General features: G+C 43.1%; 1 pseudogene; it reads right to left on the minus strand.

Annotated features, from left to right (window-relative positions):
- Positions 1-7,538: 7,538 nt before the first annotated feature.
- On the minus strand, positions 7,539-8,206 carry LOC105732306 (large ribosomal subunit protein uL6-like; annotated as a pseudogene).
- Positions 8,207-9,568: the final 1,362 nt, after the last annotated feature.

The following is a 9,568-nucleotide window of genomic DNA, read 5'->3' on the forward strand; positions in this document are numbered from 1 at the left end:
GCCATCCCACTTCCTGCCCCAGCATTCTCTATGACATCACACTCTTTATTTTCATTGAATATTATTCAGTAGCATGTTCTTCTATATCTGTCAATGTTTTCATCTCTCACCAGAAAGTTAGACTCACAAAATAGAAAATGTATTTGTCTTGTTCAACCTTGCATGCCCAGTTCTTGACACATAGTTGGAGTTCAACAAATATTTGTGAAATTAATGAACACATTAATATGTAAAAAGGATCATACAATCCCTGTTGCTGGCATGATGAGCTTTCCAGACAAAGATGTTCAATCATAATCAAATGACTAATTAATGGAATCTTGCTAAGCGGTGCCAAGCATCAGTTGGAGAACTGGACAGGATGACCATTTAATATTCTCCTTCTAAAAATAATATCTAATGAGTCAAAGGAACACAGTTCCCTTGGATACCTTTGTTTTGAACACAGTGCCTGGGGCTCAGTATTTGAGTCAAACAGATTAAGCCACTTGAAACTCAACCCTCTTTAGGACTATGCACATCACCCAGAGGGGCTCTGGTATGAATTCCATCAACAGGAGATGGTGGTTTGTACTGAATATTCCAGCAGGCAAAAATATTCTAACCATGAATCTCTGTGACTCAAGGTCATTGACAGTTGCTTCCCATTTTAAAGCCTGTGAAGTGACAGTCACTACACAATAATGGAAAACTACATTTGGCTAACCAGGTCCCATGTGAGAAAATCCAGTGAGTTTCTTATGATCAGGTCCCAGGAGGGAGGAAAATGTCATAGGTACCACCTCTGCCATTTCACTTAAGGCATAGAGGCTTTGATTTAACAGAGGGCTGAATTTATTTCAACAGAGTGCTTACATGCTTAGAAAATCTATCATTCAGCTTCTTAGCATGCCATGAGATTTCTAATGATTCAATTATGTAGCCTTCGCTTGCCCAGTGTAAGATGAGCCTAGTCCCTGTGGATTTGCAGGGATTTCTGTTTATGAGGTTTTGTTTTGTGTGTTCTACCTTAGGTGAATAATTAAATTAAGCATGATCCTAATTCTTAACACATTATCATCATCAGTCCATGCAAAACATCTCTCTTGCTTTATCTCTTTAATTTTTGCCTTTATCCCTTACTCCTCCATCACTAACTCTGATGCATATTATACAATGTCCTGAAATAAGCATATAGCCTCACGAAAATTGTGATGTTGACTGTGTATGTACTCTAATATAATTTCAATATGCTTCTTAGTTTTGTCAATTCATTGCCATGTTTAAGACATATGAATTCCTGCATGAATATCTACTTCAAAACTTCTAACTATTTCAGTCTTTATCCACTGTTTTTGTTTGGTTTGGTTTTTTGAGATGGAGTCTCGCTCCATCACCCAGGTTGGAGTACAATGGTGCAGTCTTGGTTCACTGCAACCGCTGCCTCTTGGATTCAAGCAATTCTCCCGCCTCAGCCTCCCGAGTAGCTGGGATTACAGGCACCCGCCATTATGCCTGGCTAATTTTTGTATTTTCATAGAGACAGGGTTTCACCATGTTAGCCAGGCTGATCTTGAACTCCTGACCTCAGGCGATACACCCACCTCGGCCTCCCAAAGTGCTGAAATTACAGGTATGAACCAACACACCTGGTGTACTGTTTTAATTACCCATTCTCTTAAGCAGTTATTACTGCTATTGTCAACAGAATCTTATTTTCTATATTTTCAAGTTTGCTATTAGTAGCCGAGAGAGAAACAGTGTTGATTTTTATAAGTTGACCTTGTCTCCAGCAAATTTGCCACGTATTTTTATTTGTTATATATTTGGGCCAGGCACGGTGGCTCATGTCTGAAATCCCAGCACATTGGGAGACCGAGGCAGGAGGATGGTTTGAATCTAGGAGTATGAGACCAGCCTGGACAACAAAGCAAGACTTCATCTCTATAAAAATTGTAAATATTTAAAAATAAAAAATAATATATTTAGATGTTGAACAGATTTTATTTTATTTTTTGCATTTCAGTCCTAATATCTCTTAGACCCTCTTGTTGTTTAACACTGGCCAGGACCTCCTTTACTATATTAAAAAGTAGTAGTGGGCTGGGCACAGTGGCTCACGCCTATGATCTCAGCACTCTGGGAGGCCAAGGTAGGCAAATAGCTTGAGCTTAGGAATTCAAGACCAGCCTGGGCAACACAGCATAACCCCATCTCTACAGAAAATACAAAAATTAGCCAAGCATGATGGTATGCCCCTCTAGTCCCAGCTACTAGGGAGGCTGAGGTGGGAGGATGGCTTGAGCCCCAGAAGCAGAGGCTGCGCTGAGCCACCACTGCCCTCCAGCGTGGATGACAGAGCCAGACCCTGTCTCAAAAAAGAAACAAACTAAAAACAAGAATATCCACTGCAGTAAAAGATGGAAAAAAATTCAAATATCGGCCTGACACAGTGGCTCACGCCTATAATCCCAGCATTTTGAGAGGCCAAGGCGAACAGATCACAAGGTCAGGAGTTCAAGACCAGCCTGGCCAACATAATGAAACCCAAACTCTACTAAAAGTACAAAAATTAGCCTGGCATGGTGGCTTGCACCTGTAGTCCCAGCTACTTGGGAGGCTGAGGCAGGAAAATCACTTGAACCCGGGAGGTGGACTTGTAGTGAGCCAAGATGGTGCCATTGCACCCCAGCCTGGCTGTCAGAGTGAGACTCAGTCTCAAAAATAAATAAATAAATAAATAATTCAAATATCTATCACTGAGGGATGTGTGGGCAAACTATAATACATTCACACAATGAAGTGATGGACAACTATAAAAGGAAATGAGGAAGAAGAAAACAAAAACACACAATATCAAATGAGGAAGATCTTTCATTTTACTATGGAATAATCTCTGGGCATTTTTGTTTAATGAAAAATCAAGGTGCAGAACTATGCATATAAGATACTTCCTTTATATCTAAGAAAGAAAATAAATACAAATGAGGCTGGACACGGTGGCTCACACCTGTAATCCCAGCAGTTTGGGAGGCTAAGGCAGGTGGATCACTTGAGGTCAGGAGTTTGAGACCAGCCTGGTCAACATGGTGAAACCCTGTCTCTACTAAAAATACAAAAATAAATTAGCCTGGCGTGGTGGTGCACACCTGTAACCCTAGTTATTCAGGAGGCTGAGGTGGGAGGATTGCTTGAACCTGGGAGACTGAGGTTGCAGTGAGCTTAGATCATGCCACTGCACTCCAGCCTGGGCAACAGACCAAGACTGTCTCAAAAAAAAGAAAAAAGAAAAAGAAATACAAATAAGAGAGAGAATTTATCAAATTTGTCCCTCCAAACTCCAGTATTGGTTGCAAGCTACAGCTAGGGTCTTATTTCTTTAGGCATCTAAGAGTTTCTTGACCTGATATTCTAGCTCAGTAATTATTGTCTATATTCACTCTGCTAAGTGCCATATCTGAATCCATATTTCAACTATTATACTTTTTATACCTGAGATATCTACTTAGATTGTCTTAGTTGGTTTTTTTTTTTTTGTCCTTAATATTAACCAATATAATATCCTATTTCTTTGAGGATATTTATTAAGCTTATTTTTAAAACGTGGTTCATGTCTTATACAAATTCTGGTTTCTCCAGTATAGGTCATTTGGGTGGTGATTTTTTCACCAAACAGATTGGACTCCTCCACTATTTCAATATTTTGTTGCCTCTGGGTTCATACTCTCCTGGTGATGTGTACCCAGAGCGGGGAGCTAAGGCCCGGAGTTTTGCTTGTGCCATTTCCGGGGAGTTGGGGAAGATGAGTGTCTTTCGTATTTTACAACTTCACCAGGTAACTCTGACCCTCATACCAGATTATTGCAGAAGCTACATAAACGTTTACCCTCAAAGATATCCACTGAAAGATCCTTTCCCCTGCATTTCAACTCTCCAACCCCGGAAGTGTGGGGAGATGGGAGAGAGCAGGGAACACGCAAAGACTCAGTTATCTGACTGCTCCGTTGTTAACTGTTCCTTACTTCAGCCAGCCACGCTGCTTTTGTCCCACTGACTTGAGGCTTCCTTTCTGCATTACAACAGAGACATCAATGATCTATCCATGGCAATATCCAAAAACGACGTATCTGAAAGTCCCCTTGCCCCTCCGTCCCACTGCTGGAACCTGGCCTTCTACCCAGACTGAGTTTTCCTTTTCACACCAGGGCATAATCACTTTGGATCTCCTCAAAGGTTTGTCATGAATATAGTGTTAGTACTTCAAATCCCAGAAGTTTTCTCTCATTTCTGTGGCATCTCCACAGTTCAGCTAGAAGAGAGAGCCAGCAGCTCTGCTTATACACCATCAAATCTGGAATCAGAATTGGAAGTAGCCTCTGTTCCTTAGCAGCAATGATTGAATTCTCATTTGATGTATGATTTTTAGGAAATTTTATAAATTTTGTACTTTTTTTTTTGAGACAGAGTCGCTCTCTGTCACCTAGGCTGGAGTGCAGTGGCATGATCTGACCTCACTGCAACCTCCGCCTCCTGGGTTCAAGCAATTCTTGTGCCTCAGCCTCCTGAGTAGCTGGGTCTACAGACATGCGCCACCACACCTGGCTAATTTTTGTGTATTCAGTAGAGAAAGGGTTTCACCATGTTGGCCAGGCTGGTCTCAAACTCCTGACCTCAAGTGATCTGCCCGCCTCAGCCTCCCAGAGTGCTGGGATTACAGGCATGAGCTATCGTGCCCAACCTATTTTATACATTTTAACTCTGCTTCTTCTACTCCTTAGCGATTGATCTTGGACAAGTTAATTAAATTCCTACAATCTCCATTTTTTTTTTAGATCCCATCTCATATAGTAATTGTGAAAATTAAATAATGCAACATGCAAAATCATCTGTGAGATTTGTTGTACAAAGTAAGTACAATTTAGAGGCAGCATAATGTGTAGTCAAATATCAATTAGCTTCTGCTGCTTAACAAACTATCCCAAAGCTTAGTGGCTTAAAACAACACAATTTATTTAGTTTGTTTTTGTGGGTTGGCAATTTGGGCTGCACTCAGCTGAAGAGTTCTGGGAGTTATCTACTGCTCTAGAGCTGAAGAGGTAACTGGGCCACGTGTCTCTCATAAGCCAGCAGGGTAGCCCCAGCTTGTTCCCATGGCAGCAGGCTGGGTCCCAAGGGTAAGATAAGAAGCACGTATGGGATGGTTTGGGTCTGTGTCCCCACCTGTATCACATGTTGAATTGTAGTTCCCAGTGCTGGAGGGGAGGTCTGGTGGAAGGTGGTTGGACCATGGGGGAATATTTCTCACGAATGGTTTAGTATCATCCTCTTGGGACTATCCTCCCAATAGTGAGTGAGTTCCTGTGAGACGCGGTCATTTAAAAATGTGTAGCACCTTCTGACTACTTATGATCGTCATGGCAGACGGGAGGTAGAACTAGATTGCAGCTCTGACTTGAATGGACAGAGCAGTGTATGGAGGCTTGCATTGTGAATTTAAGCTCCAGAAGGACTGCAAGAACAAACCAGGAATCCCAAGAAGACCCACAGACCCTCTGAAGGAAGCAGACTGCTCCTGCAGGACTAGGGAGACACCCCAAATACTGTGCCCAAATCGTGGAAGTGGGAAAGGGAGATCCTCCACTCCTGAACACACACCCCCACTGGGGAAACTGAAGGTCTAGTTTCTGAGAGAATTTTCCAACCATACCTGGAGCTGAGTCAATTAGGGGAGCCAGGCGAAATACAGGGGTAGAGGAAGCAGCAAGAAAGGTCCTGGGAGCTTGCTGGGTCTCCAAGCAGCACATTCCTGCCTGGTGCCACAAGCATCCTTCAGGCATTCCTGCCTGGCACCACAGAGGTGCAGGGGGAAACATCACAGGGAGCAGGAAGTCCCGGGGTGAACTTTGTAACCATTTGAACCCGGTGAGAAGCCTCCTGGCCAGAACTCAGGGGAGGGCGCAAATCTGGTGTGCAGACTCCACAGGCGGGGGAAGAACCAAAGCCCTTTACTTTTGCTGCTGGGAGGCGGGAAGCCTGGGGCAAGTTCTCAAGTCCTGCTCGCCCACTGCCTGGAAACACTCAGGGCTCTCGAGAGGGCACAGTGGGAGTGAGACCGACCCTTTTATTACATGGGAGCTGGGTGAGGCCTGTGACTGCCAGCTTTCCCCAAATTCCCTGACAACCTGCATGACTCAGCAGAGGCAGCCATAATCCTCCTAAGTAACAACTCCAGTGACCTGGGAGCCTCACCTCCATGCCCCACAGCAGCTGCTGCAAGACCCACCCAAGGAGAGTCTAAGCTCAGACACACCTACCCCTGCCTCTACCTGACAGACCTTCCTGACCAACCCTGGCAGCTAAAGACAAAGGGCATATGCTCTTGGGAGTTCTAGGGCCCTGCCCACCACCAGAGCCTCTCCATACTACCACAGCTGATGCTCTCTGGACCATGCCAACATCCTCCAAGTGATTGGCAGGAGGCCAACCAGCACAAAAATAGACCATTAAACCACCAAGGCTAAGAACCCTCACAGAGTCCATTTCACCATGCCGCCACCTCCACTGGAACAGGTGCTGGTATGCATGGCTGAGAGACCCACAGATGGTTCACATCACAGGACTCTGTGCAGGCATCCCTCAGTACCAGCCTGGTGCCTGGTAGACTTGTTGGGTGGCTAGACCCAGAAGACAGATAACAACAATCACTGCAGCTCAGCTCACAGGAAGCCACATCCATATGAAAAGGAGACTATACATTAAGGGAACACCCCGTGGGACCAAAGAATCTGAACAACAGCCTTCAGCCCAAGACTTTCCCTCAGGCAGAGCCTACCCAGCTGAGAAGGAACCAGAAGACCAACTCTGATAATACGACAAAACAAGGCTCTTTAACACCTCCCCCTCCCCCCAAAAAATCACACTCGATCACCAGCAATGGATCCAAACCAAGAAGAAATCCCTGATTTACCTGAAAAAGAGTTCAGGAGGTTAGTTATTAAGCTAGTCAGGGAGGCAGCAGACAAAGGTGAATCCCAATGCAAGGAAATCCAAAAACATGACACAAGAAGCAAAGGGAGAAATATTTGGGAAATCGCATAAAGAAAAAGCAATCAAAGCTTCAGGTAACATTGGACACACTTACAGAAATTCAAAATGCTCTGGAAAGTCTCAGCAGTAGAATTGAACAAGTAGAAGAAAGAAATTCAGAACTTGAAGGTCTTTGAATTAACCCAAACCAACAAAGATTAAAGAAAAGAGAGAAGAAGAAAATATGAAAGCCTCCAAGAAGTCTGGGATTATGTTAACCAAACTCAAGAATAATCAGTGTTCCTGAGGAAGAAGAGACATCTAAAAGTTTGGAAAACATATTTGGGGAAATAAGGAAAACTTTCCCACCCTTGCTAAAGACCTAGACATCCAAATACAAGAAGCACAAAGAACACCTGGGAAATTCATCGTAAAAAGTTCATCACCAAGGCACATTAGCATCAGGTTATCTAAAGGTTTTTTTTTTTTTTTTTTCCAAATTAATAGGTCTTTTATTGCATCATTTAAGTATCACAAGTAGGTTTGAGCTATGACAGGCATCTTGTTTCTGTAGCTCGACAACTCTAAGGTCTTACTCATCAGCCTGCTGAACAGTTCCTTTTTCAGAGACATAGATACCATCCAAAAATTACCGGATATCCTTGTTTTTAACTATTGTAGCATGCTGAATCAAAGCCGCTGAATTTGAAACAAGCTCAATGTCATTTCCTTCAAGGATTAATTCATCTTTCTGGGCTTGAGATACTGAACAAACAACATCTGGTCTCATCTGAACCCTGCGGATGTATTTTTCACCCAAGAAATTTCGGATTTCAACAAGAGACCCATTCTCCTGGATAACGACGTTGATGGGGAAGTGAGCATGCACAGACCTCATCTTGTAACGGAAGCCCAGCGTAACACCCTTGATCATGTTCTGTACATGACTACAAATAGTCCGAACGGTAGCCAGTTCCGTTCTGTTACCCCACCATTTGTCAACCCAGAGCCTCTTTTTTTTCTTTCCAAGAAGACTGAGTTCTACATTGATGTGATTGAAGTCCCTCCGCAGGGTTCCTCTGGGGCCCTTGACGATAACTGTGTGTCCCTTCAGAGTAATGTCGACATTTTCTGGAATGTCGACAGTCTGCTGAGAATGGTCTTCATTCTCGCAGTAAACACGGAAAAGAAGGAACGTCATTCTTCATCACGTACTTGTATCCTGTCAGGTTATCTAAAGTTAAGATGAAGGAAAGAATCTTAAGAGCTGTGAGACAAAAGCACCAGGTAGCCTATAAAGGAAAACCTACCAGATTAACAGCGGATTTCTCAGCAGAAACCTTACAAGCTAGAAGGGGTTGGGGCCCTATCTTTAGCCTCCTCAAACAAAACAATTATCAGTCAAGAATTTTGTATCCAGCGAAACTAAGCATCATATATGAAGGAAAGATACAGTCTTTTTCAGACAAATGCTGAAAGAATTCATCACTAACAAGCCACCAACCACTACAAGAACTGCTAAAAGGAGCTCTAAATCCTGAAACAAATCCTGGAGACACATCAAAACAGAACATCTTTAGAGCATAAATCACACAGGACATATAAAACAAAAATACAATTTAAAAAGCAAAAATTAAAAAAAATGAGGTAACAGGAAACAAATAGCATGTTGAATGCAATGGTACCTCACATCTCAATACTAACATTGAATGTAAATGGCCTAAATGCTCCACTTAAAAGATACAGAACTGCAGAATGGATAAGAATTCACCAACCAACTGTTTGCTGTCTTCAGGAGACTCACCTAATACATAAGGACTCACATAAGCTTAAAGTAAAGTGATGGAAAAAGACATTTCATGCAAAATTCCACCCCTCCCTCAAGCCTCTGTTCAAATACTTCCTTTTCTCATGACTCTTCCTTGAGACAGGGTTTCGCTCTGTTGCTCAGGCTGCAGTGCAGGGTGTGATCATGGCTCACTGCAGCCTCAACTTCCCAGGCTCAGCCCCCCGAGTAGCTGGGACAACAGGCATGTGCCACTACACTCACCTAGTTTTTTGTATTTTTTGTAGAGACAAGGTTTTACCATGTTGCCCTGGCCAGTCTAAAACCCCTGGGCTCAAACAATTCACCCACCTCAGCCTTCCAAAGTGCTGGGATTATAGGCATGAGCCACTGCACCTGGCCTTCCTTCTTCCTTTTAATCGATATTACTTTTTACCCCTTCTGCACTCCATCATCACTTTTCATTTCTCTGACAGCAGTTGTTATATTTTGCTTTGCATAGATTATATATTTCTTCATCCAAGAAATAATGAGCTCCTGTTATGTTCCAGGCACTAGATACAAAATGATGAACAAGGTAGACGAAGTCGCTGGGTTTATCATCCTACAGTGAGGAGAGAGGTGTGTGTGTGTGTATTATATATACTATATATATTCTAGATTACACCTCCTGAAGTCTCATTCACTTATTTATCTTTCACATACCCTAGCCAGAGTAAGTACTCAAAAGTCCTTCTTTGAGCTGGGCATAGTGGCTCATGCCTGTAATCCCAGCAC

The sequence above is a fragment of the Aotus nancymaae genome, unplaced genomic scaffold (assembly GCF_030222135.1).
Source record: "Aotus nancymaae isolate 86718 unplaced genomic scaffold, 86718_ANA_hifiasm-v0.15.2.pri h1tg000012l, whole genome shotgun sequence".
NCBI lineage: Eukaryota > Metazoa > Chordata > Mammalia > Primates > Aotidae > Aotus > Aotus nancymaae.